Source organism: Somniosus microcephalus, unplaced genomic scaffold (genome assembly GCF_052327205.1).
Source record: "Somniosus microcephalus isolate GS21.2 unplaced genomic scaffold, FLI_Smic_1.0 unresolved_chr8, whole genome shotgun sequence".
Classification (NCBI taxonomy): Eukaryota; Metazoa; Chordata; class Chondrichthyes; order Squaliformes; family Somniosidae; genus Somniosus; species Somniosus microcephalus.
The window spans coordinates 34,773,844-34,787,544 of record NW_028225186.1 but is presented as its reverse complement, the minus strand read 5'-3'; positions in this window follow the sequence as shown (position 1 = coordinate 34,787,544).

Genomic DNA, 13,701 nt, shown 5'->3' with positions numbered 1-13,701 from the left:
CCAGAGAGTCCGGCGGGAATGAGTCTCCACCTGTAAATAAAAACCGTGGAAAACAGCGTTGTCAGCAGCAGCAGCGGCGGGAAAGCGCGGGAAGCGCCATTTCTTTCTGCAGGGAAGAAAGGAAAGCGCGGGAGGTGCCATTTTTTTTAGGATGCCTAAGGCTGGCAATATTAAGGCTTTCGATAACGATATAGAAGATTGGACCACATATGTGGAAAGATTGGAGGTATATTGCACAGCAAATAGAATAGAAAATGATAAAAAGGCATCAGTACTTCTAAATCTAATGGGCGCAAGGACATACGGGCTGTTACGAAATTAATCACTCAAGCCAAACCAAAGGACAAGAAATTTAAGCAGATTGTTGATACCCTACAGGAGCACTTAAACCCAACACCGCTGCTGATAGCGGAACGATTCAAATTCTTCAAGAGGAATCAGCACAAGAATGAAAGTAACGCTGATTACCTCACCGAATTAAGGAAGCTATCAAAGCGCTGCCAATTCGGGGCAGGACTGGCAGATTCTCTTCGAGACAAATTCGTCTGCGGTCTCCTAAGTGAAGGAAAACAGAAAAGGCTACTTTCTGAGAAAGATTTGACACTGGACAAGGCTTTCAGTATGGCTGTATCATACGAAGCAGCTGCAAGAGGAGCTGCAGAGATACAGCAAAAGACACAGGACTTCGGCACCCATGAAATGACACAGGGTTTTGAGAGATGTTATCGCTGCTGCAGATCCACCCATGACCAGAGAGACTGCTGGTTCAAGGACAAAGCATGCAGGCAATGTGGAAAGATTGGACACATTGCACGTGTATGCCGATCTGGACACAAAAAATCCACGGACAGGAAAAAAATCAATAAGGAAAAGTACAGTAAGTTACAAATGATGACAGACAGTAGCTCCGAAGACCAGAAGAGCAATAGTGACTCCGGAAACAAGAGACTAAGCTGTCTCAAATTACATTATGTAATTGCCAAAGAAGATTACCAGACCATTTGGGTTACCCTCACGATAGCCGGGTCCCCAGTTAAAATGGAGCTAGATACAGGATCAGCTCTGACCGTCATAAATCGACGGGATTACGAGCGGCTATTTCCGCATATACATTTGAAACACACATCCATTATCTTGAAAAAATATGCGTGGCAGAAAGTATACCCCAAAGGGAAAATAAGGGTGCCTGTTGTATACAACGGCAAGCAAATACAGAAATTGTATTTATACGTTCTGCAAGATGGTGGTCCGTCGCTGTTGGGACGTGAATGGATCAGGAAGATATGTTTAGACTGGCACTCCATTCAGGCACTGACGGTGACCAGTAAGAAAAAAAATGATGATGACGTCATACCTGAACGATTAAAAGATATCTTGACCAACGCCAATGAAGTGTTTCAACAGAAACTAGGAGTCTTGAAAGGCATCACTGCCTCAATAAAAGTGGAAGATGCGGCAATTCCCAAGTTTTTTAAGGCAAGGCCGGTGCCATACGCAATTCGTCCAGCAGTCGAGGCAGAGCTGGAGAATTTGGAAAAGGCAGGCGTATTATTCAAGATAGATTGGAGCGAGTGGGCAGCATCCACCGTCCCGGTCATGAAGAAAACGTTGAATTATGATAAATCTGAAGAACAGAGAAAAATTCGCATCTGTGGCGACTTCAAGGTGACTGTAAACCCGGTCCTTCACACGGTACTGTATCCTCTTCCGAGGATAGAAGATATTTTCGCCTCACTATCCGGAGGGAAACGTTTCACCAAAATTGACTTGGCACAGGCATATCTAAAGATGGAGGTTGAAGAGGCCTCTAAAAAGTATCTCACGATAAATACACACAAAGGCCTGTACCAGTACAATCGACTGGTTTTCGGAGTAGCATCAGCTCCAGCTATCTGGCAAACGGTTATGGAGCAAGTCCTCCAAGGGATTCCGGGGACTCAATGCTGCCTAGAGGACATCCTTGTAACAGAAGAAAACGACAACGAGCACCTTGCCAATTTGGAGCAGGTGCTCACTAGGCTGAGAGAATGCGGCCTACGAGAAAATCGCCGCAAGTGCGAATTTTTCCAGAAACAAATATCATATTGTGGCCACATAATTAACGAGGAATGGTTGCATAAGTCATCTGAAAAAATTGAAGCAATCATAAAAGCCCAAGCAGCTGAAAATATCTCACAATTAAGGTCGTTCCTGGGATTGATATATTACTATCATAAATTTTTACTGAACTTGTCAACTCTTCTGCACTCTCTTAACGAACTGCTACAAACGGGAGTAATTTGGAAATGGAGCGAAGACTGTAAACGTGCCTTCCATAAATGCAAAGGCTTGATCACGTCCAAGGAAGTTTTGGCTCATTACAACCCATCACTGCCAATCAGACTGGCGTGCGATGCATCCCCTTATGGCGTAGGAGCGGTATTATTGCATAGATTCCCTGATGGCTCGCAGCGGCCGATAGCCTTTGCGTCACGCTCATTGAACTCAGCTGAGCGTAACTTTGCCCAGATCGACAGGGAAGCGCTCAGCCTGGTATGGGGAGCGAAGAAATTCAACCATTACCTACACGGACAAAAATTTACCTTGTTGACTGGCCATCAACCCCTCGTCTCCATATTCAAACCTAAAAAGTGTGTTCCCATTATGACAGCGCAAAGGCTACAGCGGTGGTCCCATTTCCTAGGGGCACACCAATATGACATAGACTACAAAGGATCAAAACAGCATGGGAATGCTGATGGTTTATCACGCCTACCGTTGCCAATGGTAGAAGAGGCACCTACAGTAGACCCAGTGGAGATGTTCCACCTAGAGATACCGGGGAACATAGGGACTGATGAAAGGGTGGAACTGAACGAAATCAATATTTGTATGGAAATGGTGATAGGAAAATTGATGGGACTGAAGGCCGATAAATCCCCACGGCCTGAAAATCTACATCCCAGGGTAATTAAGGAAGTGGCCCTAGAAATATTAGATGCATTGCTGGTCATCTTCCAGAACTCGATAGTCTCTGGAACAGTACCCATGGATTGGAGGGTAGCTAATGTTACCCCACTATTTAAAAAAGGTGGTAGAGAAAAAGAGGGGAATTAGAGACCGGTAAGCCTGACATTGGTAGTGGGGAAAATGCTAGAGTCCATTATAAAAGATGTAATAGCAGAGCACTTGGAAAGCAGTGACAGGATCGGACAAAGTCAACATGGATTTACAAAAGGTAAATCATGCTTGACTAATCTATTGGAATTTTATGAGGATGTAACTGGTAAAATAGATAAGAGAGAACCAGTGGATGTGGTGTATTTGGACTTTCAGAAGGCTTTTGATAAGGTCCTGCATAAGAGATTAGCGTGCAAAATTAAGGCACATGGGATTGGGGGCAAGGTATTGACTTGGATAGAGAACTGGTTGGCGGACAGAAAGAAAAGAGTTGGAATAAACGGATTATTTTCCAAGTGGCAGGCAGTGACTAGTGGGGTACCGCAAGGATCGGTCCATGGACCCCAGCTGTTCACAATATATAGTAATGATCTGGACGAGGGAATTGGATGTAATATCTCCAAATTTGCAGACGACAGAAAGCTGGGTGTGAGGGTATGCTGCGAGGAGGATGTCTTGAAGCTCCAGTACGATTTGGACAGGTTAGGTGATTGCACAGAAACATGGCAAAAGCACTATAATGTTGATAAATTTGAGGTAACCCACTTTGGTGGCAAAAACAGGAAGGCACATTATTATTTGAATGGCAGTAGATTGGGAGAAGGGGAAGTGCAATGTGACCTGGGTGTTCTTGTGCACCAGTCGCTGAAGGTAAGCATGCAGGTGCAGCAGGTGGTTAAGAAGGCTAAGGTATGTTGGCCTTCGTAGCAATAGGGTTCGAGTACACGAACAAGGATGTCTTCCAACAGTTGTACAGGGCCTTGGTGAGATCGCACCTTGAGTATTGCGTGCAGTTTTGGTCACCTTATCTAAGGAAGGACTTTCTTGCCATGGAAGGAGTGCAGCGAAGATTCACCAGGCTGATAACTGGGATGGCAGGAATGACGTATGAGGAGAGATTGTGTCGATTGGGCTTATACTCACTGGAGTTTAGAAGATTGAGAGGGATCTCGTCGAAACCTATAAAATTCTGTCAGGCCTGGACAGACTAGATGCTGGAAGGATGTTCCCGATGGTCGGGGAGTCCAGAACCAGGGGTCATAGTCTAAGGATAAGGGGTAGTACATTTAGGACTGAAATGAGGAGGAATTTCTTCACCCAGAGAGTGGTGAACCTGTGGATTTCTCTGCCACAGAGGGCGGTGGAGGCCAGTTCATTAAATATATTCAAGAAAGATTTGGATATATTTCTTGAGGCTAAAGGGATCGAGGGATATTGGGAGAAAGCAGGGACAGGGTACTGAGTTTGAATGATCAGCCATGATCTCATTGAATGGTGGAGCAGGCTCGAAGGGCCGAATGGCCTACTCCTGCTCCTATCTTCTATGTTCCTATGTTTCTATGTTTTTCCAATTGAATATTTTTAGTATAGATTGCTCCCAGTCCTTTTCCATAGCTAATCTAAACCTTCTGCTACTATGATCACTGTTCACCTACTGGCCCTTGCTCCACGTGCTGCACCTTATTCTCCATAACCAGATCCAGCAATGGCTTCTTCCTCGTTGTGCCGGAAAGATACTTGTCAAGAAAGTTCTCCTGAACGTATTTCATACATTTTCCACTTCTCTGCCGTTTACACTATTACTAACCCAGTCTATTTTAGGTAACTGAAGTCTTCCATTACTACGCAACATTTCTTGCATCTCTGCAATTTCCCTCCCACTTTGCTCCTCTATATCCTTCCCACTATGTTGGTGGCCTGTAGAATGCAACTAGAATGGTAATGGCACCTCTATTTTTTCTCAATTCTAGCCATAAAGAACCTTTCCTAGATTCCTCCAGGACATGCTCTTTCTCCATCACTGTAACTTTCTCCTTGACCAATATTGCCTCCCCGCCTCCTTTCTTACCTTCCCTGGCTTTCCTGAACAACTTATATACAGAATTATTTAGAGTCCAATCCTGCCCTTTTTTGAGCCGGGTCAATGTTTTTGCCATGATATCATATTTCCATGTGGCTATTTGTGCCAGCAGCTCACCAGTCTTATTTAGCACGCTTCGAGCATTTATACACATGCAATATGAAACGATCTTAGATTTTCTTGTATTCTCTCTTGGTCTGAACCCACCTAAAACCGTTGTATTTCTTACTCTAGTGCTATCTGTCTCTCCACATCCTTGTTTCTCCTTTCTAATGCTACACTCTAGTGCCAACCCCTGCCCAATCAGTTTCAACCCTCCTGAACAGCGCTAGCAACCGCCCGACCCCCCGTGAGGACATTGGTCCCAGGTCTGTTGAGGTGCCCTACCTCCACCAAAATCGGTACGAATGTCCCAGAAATCTGAAGGCCTCCCTCCTGCACCATCTCTCCAGCCACGCATTCATCTGCCAAATCTGCCAATTATTATATGCACTAGCACGTGGCATCGGGAGTAATCAGGGGCTTACAAACTTAGAGATCCTGCTTTTTAATCTCTTTCCTACCTCCCTATAATCAGCTCTCAGGACCTCATCCCTCTTGCTACCTATGTCATTGATAGCGATATGGACCACAACCGCATGCAGTTAACCCTACCCCCTCAGAATGTTCTGCAGCTGCTCAGTAACATCCTTGGCCATGGCACCAGCGCGGCATCATACCATGCTGAAATCACGCTTGCAGCCACACAAACGCCTGTCTGTTCACCTAACTATCGAATTTTCTATCACTATTGCTTTCCCAATCTCCCTCCTCCCCTCTCTCCCCTCCCCACCGCTGTACAGCTGAGCCACCTGTGGTGCCATTTATTTGGCTCTGGCTGTGCTCCCTAGAGGACCATTCACCCTCATCAATACTCAATATTCAGTTTCTATGTAACATGATCTTGGAGCTAAATGGCCTCCTCCTGATCTCGTGTAAAAAGCTCGAGCGGATGAATGGCCTGTTATTTTCACTGCGAAACAGGCTTAAACGGCTGACTGGCCTCCATCTATTCCAAATGTAACAGACTCGAGAGCACTGAAGGCCACCTCCTGTACTTAATATATCAAATTCAGAGGGCTGAATGACGTCCTCCTTTACCTGTAGAGAGCTGAATTGCCTCCTCCTGTTCCTAATGTAACAGAATCGAGGGGTTGTTTGGCCTCCTCCTGCTCCTGTGTCACAGAATCGGGGAGTAAATTGGCCAATCCTGTTCCTAATGAAACAGGATCGAGGGGTTGAATGACCTCCTCCTGTTCCTAATCTAAAAGGCTCGACGGGCTGAATGCTCTCCTCTTGTTTCTGTGTAACAGGCTCAAGGGCCTAAATGGCCTCCTCCTCGTCCTTATGTAACAGGTTCGAGGGGATGAATTATCTCCGCATGTTCATAATCTAACAGTCCCGATGGGCTGAATGGCCTCCCCCTGTTGGTGTGTAACTGTCTCGAGGGGCTGAATGGCCTCCTCCTATTCCTAATGTAACATGCTCGAGGGACTGAGCGGCCTCCTCCTGTTGCAATCTAACAGGCTGGAGGGGCTGAACGCCCAATTCTGTTGCTATGTAACAGGCTTGAAGAGACTGAATGGCCGCGTTCCACTGCTAATGTACCAGGCTCGAGGGGCTGAATCTCCTCCTCCTGGTCCTGTGTAACAGGCTTGATAAGGTGAAGGGCCTCCTACTCATCCTAATGTAACAGGCTCGAGGGGCAGTATGGCCTCCACCTATTCCTAATGTAACAGACTCGAGGGGCTGAATGGCTTCCTCCTGCTTCTAATGTAACTGACTCGAGGGGCAGAATGGCTTCCTCCTGCTCCTAATGTAACAACCTCGATGGGGTGAATGGCTTCTTTTTTATTATTCATTCCTGGGATGTAGGCCATCGCTTGCAAGGCCAGCAGTTATTGCCAATCCCTAGTTGCCCTTGAGAAGGTGGTGTGAGCCTCCTTCTTCAAACGCTGTAGTCTGAGTGATGAAGACACTCCCTATGGAGGGAGTTCCAGGATTTTGACCAGGCGACTATGAGTGAACAGTGATATACTTCCAAGTCAGTTTAGTCTGTAGCTTAGAGGGTTTCTTGGAAGTGATAATGTTCCCATGCCACTGGTGCCCTTGTATTTCTTGGTGGTAGAGGTCGCGGGTTTGGGAGGTGCTGCCGAAGTAACCTTGGTGAGATACTGCAGTGCATCATGTAGATGGTACACACTGCAGTCACGGTGCGCCGGTGGTGAAGGGAGGGAATGTATAGTGTGAAAGATCAGGTGTGCATCGGGCAGGCTGCTTTGTCCTGGATGGTGCCGATCTTCTTGAGAGTAGTTGGAGCTGCACTCATCCAGGCAAGTGGACCGTATTCCATCACACTCCTGACTTGTGCCTTGTAGATGATTAATAGGCTTTGGGGAGTAACAAAGTGAGACACTCGCAGCAGAATAACAACCACTGATCTGGTCATGTAGCTGCAGTATTTATTTGGCTGGTCCAGTTAAGTTTCTGGTCATGGTGACCCCGAGGATGATGCTGGTGTGGGATTCGGTGATAGTAATGTCGGTACATATTTCAGCTCTGTATCATCGGCCTCTGGAGTGAACATAACAATAAACTGAGTTTAAACAAATTGGTTGTTAGAAACAAGTAAGCCCATCTAATGTGGCCAGCCCACTCCATAAGCAGCGGTGGGAAAGTATATGAGAGTGAGGAATGTTGATCCTCCGGGTCAGTCCCTGGCACAGCACATTCTGGGGTCCTTGGACTCCAGCTATTCACGATATATATTAATGATCTAGACAAGGGAACTAGCTGTACTATCTCCAAATTTGCAGACGACACAAAGCTGGGTGGGCGTGTGTGCTGTGAGGAGGATGTCGAGAATCTCCAGGATGATTTGGACATGTTTGGTGATTGGGCAGAAACATGGCAGATGCAACATAACGTGGATAAATGTGAGGTTGTCCACTTTGGTGGCAAAAACAGGAAGGAAGATAATTATCTAAACGGCAATAGATTGGGGGAAGGGGAACTGCAACGACACCTGGGTGTCCTTGTGCTCCAGTCGCTGAAGGTAAGCATGCAGGTGCAGCAAGTGGTTAAGAATGCAAATGGTATGTTGGCCTTCGTAGCGAGAGGGTTTCAGTACAGGAACAAAGTTGTCTTGCTGCAGTTGTACAGGGCCTTGGTGAGACCACATCTTGTGTATTGTGTGAAGTTTTGGCCGCCTTACCTGAGGAAGGATATATTTGCCAATGAAGGAATTCAGCGAAGATTCACCAGGCTGATACCTGGGATGGCACGAATGACTTATGAAGGGAGATTGGGTCGATTGGGCTTTTACTCGCTGAAGTTTAGAAGAATGAGAGGAGATCTCATTGAAACCTATAAAATTCTGACAGGAGTGGACAGACTAGATGCAGGAAGGATGTTCCCGATGGTCGGGGAGTGCAGAACCAGGGGACACAGTCTAAAGATAAAGGGTAGGCCATTTAGGACAGAAATTAGGAGGAATTTTTTCACCCAAAGAGTGGTGAACCTGTGGAACTCTCTACCACAGAAGGCGGTGGAGGCCAGTAAATTAAATATATTCAAGAAAGAGGTGGAAATTTTTTTTAAGGCTAAAGGGATCAAGGGGTATGTGGAGAAAGCTGGGACCGGGTACTCAATTTGGATGATCAGCCATGATCGCATTGAATGTTGGAGCAGGCTCGAGGGGCGAATGGCCTACTCCTGCTCCTCTCATTTATGTTTCTATGTTTCTATTCGTGCTTCATTGTCCCGCTTAATACAGAGTAGCACCAACCTTCCTTTTTATCTCCTTTCCTTCCAGAAGGTCAAATTTCATCGCCTTCAAATCAGTACATCAGTGCTATTTATCATTGTCCTGTTTGGATTCCCATACCATTGTGGCAGGCTTCTTATGTGTTAGTCAGGCATTGTCTGTTACTCCTCCTGACCGACAGGCAGTCTGCATTAATTGTGGACAAAAACATTTCTAAGTGATGTATCTGGTATGGACACGCAATTATCTGAGGATCCTCATTTGTTCAGATTCCCGATCCTCAACGCTGTCCATTTTCTGATTATTTACTTCACCATCTCTTCTATCGAGTTGCTGACTGCCTTTTGAGCAGAGCAGGCGTTAACTTCGTCCACGCGGGAGCTTCAGCATTTCTCGATCTGCCACAGCAACAAGTGTGGGCACAGTGGTTACTTGTGAGTGTGACTGTACATGTCCTTCTTTTTTGGTGTCACTCTCCTGTCTCTTGTACCGTCCTGGAAATGCGCTGTCAGCAAATGCGTGACCTTTGAAGGACAGTCCTGGTCTTCAAAGATGAGCTGAAATAAAATAATTGAAGGGATTATTGTTGGGAAATTCTTCAGCCTTGATGTCACATGCACAGGTAGTCCAATTGTACTCTAAAGAAAAGGATAAAGTAGAATGGACGCAGAAAGTGGCTCAAATCTGCAGGTTGCCCATGTGCCTGCAGAGGTAGTGCTTCACCATCCCAGGGTAAACTCCTATGAATGGGATGTTTCGTGATCTCATGCTGATCTCTGCGAGTGTGCAGCATTTATCTGATTTCAGTCCTTTGCTGGGTATGTGAAAGAAATGGACAATGAAGGGCTCAGTCAGTCTCAGTCAGATAAAGTGGAAATCTCCCTCTACAATGCCTCAACAAGCACGCCCAGGGCTGCTCCACTAGTTTAGATACAGAGTAAAGCTCCCTCTACACTGTCCCATCAAACACTCACTGGGCAGATACAGCGAAGGGTTAGATACAGAGCAAAGCTCCCTCTACACTGTCCCATCAAACACTCCAAGGTCAGGTACAGCACAGGTTAGATACAGAGTAAAGCTCCCTCTGCACCGTCCCAACAAACATTCCCAGGGCAGGCACAGCATGGGTTAGATACAGAGTAAAGCTCCCTCTACACTGTCCCATCAAACACTCACAGGGCAGGGAAAGCACGGGTTAGATACAGAGTAAACCATCCTCTACACTGTCCCATCAAACAGTCCGAGTGTAGGTATAGCAAGGGTTAGATAAAGAGTTACTCTCCCTCTACACCGTCCAATCACGCACTCCCAGTGCAGTTACAGCATGGGGTTAGATACAGAGTAAAGCTCACTATACACTGTCTCACCAAACATTTCCAGGTCATGTACAGCACGGGTTAGATACTGAGTGAAGCTTGCTCTAAATTGCTCAATCAAATATATCCTACTCAGATACAGAATATGTGCAATGCAGTACAACCCCAATGAAGCATAACAGCTCAATGGGGCATGGGATGAATAATGAATAACAAATCCTCTACAGTTAAATGTCAAGAACTCCCAGATGAGGTATGGGCTAGCTTTACATACGAGTTAAGCTATGTTGAACTTGCCGCATCAAAGGCCGTGGCTTTTGTTATCTTTCGAAGAAGCTTGCAGTAGCTGGTTAGGTTCACACCTCGGCAAAATCCTGGACTGACTGGAATCTCAGTAAAGTTTCTCACCTTTACAATAATTGCTGACACTTCTTGTTTTATCCCATCTTTGAAACTGGAGGTCTGGGTCCCACAAGATCTGCTCTGTGAATCAAGCGAACTTTTTCGAATCCCAGTTGATGTGCTGATCAATGGAATTCTCTCTCTCAACATTCCTCAGATACTGCTCAGTCCAAGAATTTTATAATGCAACAGTTAATGTTAATTCTACAATCTGTAATTGGAATATCATAGGATTATTTTGTGACTATTCATTTTATTTGAATGTATTTGTAATTAATGATATTTAGTGATCATAGAATGTTTGAATTTCAAATTCAGTTGGAGGGTTGGAAAGTTGTGTTCCAAACGAGTGTCCTGATCATAAACATAGGCAATTATAATGGCATGAGTGCAGAACCGGCTACAGTGGACTGGAAAAACAATTGAAATTGTTAAAAATTTGAAATGCAGTGGCGGACATTTAAGGAGATATTTCATAACTCTCAAAAAAAAATATTCCAGTGAGAATGTTATATTTTAAGAGAAGGGAGCAGCATCCGTGGCTAACTAAGGAAGTAAAGAAGGTAACAAATTGAGAACGAAGGCAAACAATTTTGCCAAGATTGGTGGGAGATCAGAGGATTGGGAATTTTTAAAAAACCAGCAAAGGAAAACTAAAAAAATAATAAAGAGAGAGAAGATGAATTATGAGAGTAAGCTGGCAAGAAACATTAAAACAGATAGTACGAGGTTCTACAGGTATAAAAAAGGATGAGGGTAGATGAGATTGGAATTAATAATGGGGAACTGGGAAATGGCAGAGATTCTGAACAAATATGTTGCATCTGTCTTCAATGTGGAAGGCATTAACAACATCAAAATAATGCATAATCAAGGGGCCACTGGAAGTGGGGAACTAAAGGCAATCAATATCTCTAAGGAAATAGTTCTCAGACAAATAATGGGACCATAAGACAACAAGTCCCCAGGACCAGATGGCCTGCATCCCAGGCTCCTAAAATACGTGGCTACAGAGATAGTGGATGCATTGGTTGCAATATATCAAAATTCCCTGGAATCTGGAGAGGTCCCAGCGGATTGGAAAACCGCTAATGCAGCACCCCTATTTAAGAAAAGAGGGAGACAGAAAGCAGGGCATAATAGACCAGTTAGCCTAACATCTGTCTTTGGGGAAATGCTGGAGTCCTTCATTATGGAAGCAGTAGCAGGGCATTTGGAAAAAGATACTGCAGTCAAACGGAGTCAGCATGGTTTTACGGAAGGGAGATCATGTTTATCAAATTTGCTGGAGTTCTTTGAGAATGTAACAAGCAGGGTGGACAAGAGTGAGCCAGTGGATGTGGTGTACTTGGATTTCCAGAAGGCATTCGATAAGTTCCACATAAAAGGTTACTGCACAAGATAAGAGCTCACGGAGTTGGGTTGATTCTTTAGCATGGATAGAGAATTGGCTAACTTACAGAAAGCAGAGTGTAGGGATAAATGGTCATTTTCTGGTTGGCAAACAGTAACGAGCGGGGTGCCACAAGGATCGGAGCTGGGCCCCAGCTAGTTACAATATACATTAATGAATTTGATAAAGTGATAGCGTGTGATGCAGCCAAGATTGTGGATGATAAAAAGATGGGTGGGGAAGCAAGTTGTGCAGAGTACACAAAGAATCTGTAAAGAGGTACAGACAGGTTAGGTGAGTGGGCTAATATTTGGCAGGTGGAGTAGAATGTGGGAAAGTGTGAGGTTATTCTCTTCGGCAGGAAAAATAAAAAAGCAAACTATTATTTAAATAGAGAGTTATTACAAAATGCTACAGTTCAGAGGGAGCTGGGGGTCTTTGTGCATGAGACACAAATAGCTAGCATGCAGGTGATGCGCCGTCAATTACTCAAAAGACTGAGGTTAAGCGAGTAACAACCAGGCTTTTATTAACTACAGAATGAAGGTCTTGTCTCGAGTGGTCGACTCGTCCAGAATACTAAGGGACTGGGAGGTAGTCACTTATATACCTGGAAGAGAGGGAGGAGTCAGCCGAGGCATGTCCAGACCTGTACCTAGTGGAATAACACATAAACATACAGACAGGTATAACAGTGATTTACCACATTCACCCCTTGTTTAAAAATGAGTCCGGCGGGGTGAAGTGTATTTAAAAGTTCGTGTATTGGAGTCTCTCCAGAGGTCTTGTCTGCCGCTGTGATCGACGTGGCGATGGCAGGGGTGGTGGAGCTTCCGGCGTCGCATTCTGTGTAGGCTGGGGCCCTGGAGTGCAGTCCTCGTGGGTGACGGTCCGAGGCGAGCCGGCTGCAGGGGTTGGAAATCGGGTCGTGGGGGGGGTGGTAATGGGTAGTGGGTTACAGCGGTCCCCGAGGGGGCGAGGTCTCGTATGGAGACTGTGTCCTCCCGCCCTACAGCGGTCCCCGAGGGTGCGAGGTCTCGTATGGAGACTGTGTCCTCCCGCCCGTCCGGGTATGCAATGTAAGCATACTGGGGGTTGGTGTGGAGGAGGTCCACCCTTTCGACCAGGGGGTCAGTTTTATTGGCCCTCACGTGTCTTCTCAGTAGTACCGGCCCTGGGGACGTCAGACATGGCGGTAACGATGTCCCCGATGTGGACTTCCTTGGGAAGACAAACATTTTCTCGTGAGGGGTGGCATTGGTGGCAGTGCAGAGCAGTGACCGAATCGAGTGGAGCGCATTGGGAAGCACCTCCTGCCAGCGGGAGGTCGGAAGGCCCGAAGGGCTAGATTTTCAGTTGCTTGCGCCAGCAGTTAGCGCCTTAAGAGAAGTGATTTTCGGGCGCTATGCGTGTAGCGCCCGGGCGCAGCGCAGTTTGTGCCCCGCCCCAAATTAAGTTGCCCGTTAGCGCCGGCGCAAAGTTTAGCGGCCGCCCGGATGCGCGCGCAGCAAATGACGTCACATCCTCGTGCAACGCCCTTTGGCCGCCCCGAATCAAAACATCAGTTGGACCGCCCCATTGTGCGGCTGGCGTCCAGAGCGTTTGTAAAATGGAACGCAACACACCCTGGGGAGCGCAAATTAAAGGGCACTCCTCCTGCACTATAAACGGCAGTCTGCATGTGTTGTGTGGAAGGATCCAGTGTGTTGTTGTGAACGGTGTATTTATGTTTCCGGCCACCACCACCACCACCACCACCAACACC